This window comes from Atta colombica, unplaced genomic scaffold (assembly GCF_001594045.1).
Source record: "Atta colombica isolate Treedump-2 unplaced genomic scaffold, Acol1.0 scaffold111, whole genome shotgun sequence".
NCBI classification, from domain to species: domain Eukaryota; kingdom Metazoa; phylum Arthropoda; class Insecta; order Hymenoptera; family Formicidae; genus Atta; species Atta colombica.
This window is the reverse complement of record NW_017259197.1, coordinates 1,060,892-1,061,464: the sequence shown is the minus strand read 5'-3', so window position 1 is coordinate 1,061,464 and position 573 is coordinate 1,060,892.

Genomic DNA, 573 nt, shown 5'->3' with positions numbered 1-573 from the left:
AAAGATCAAATAATAAAATAGATGATTAATGTAATTCGTGACTTCGGCCACGCATAATCGTAAACTCTCTCGTCTTCTCTTGAATGCAATCTTTATCGGCAAGTCAAAATTTCCAATTAAAATATCCAATTAAAATATTAAAGTTGAAATTAAATTGAAGTTTATTTCGACAGAAATAAGATCGGAACGGTAGTCACGTCTCTCTCAGTCATGCAAGCAAGTAGATAATATGACGGGAAAAAATCCCGTACTTCCTTTACCGTTCTCTTCTCAATTGTACGCTTATAACACTCCAAATGGAATCAGGTCAATAAGGCACTGTTCACCGACAATGTCTGACTAGAAAATGAATTTATTTTCGGAACTTGTTTTTGTATATCAGCATTTCTCGTCTCGCAATCGCTTAACTGAATATTCCATCCCTCTCGCGAACGAAGACCGATTTCTCGCTTTTTTAGCATCGGCGATGAAGATTATATCTTAAGACTGCACTTTTGTTTTTCTACGTTTTTCGTTTCATCGATATAATCAAAGTTTAAATACGCGTAATTTTTTAATATCGAATAAAATTAA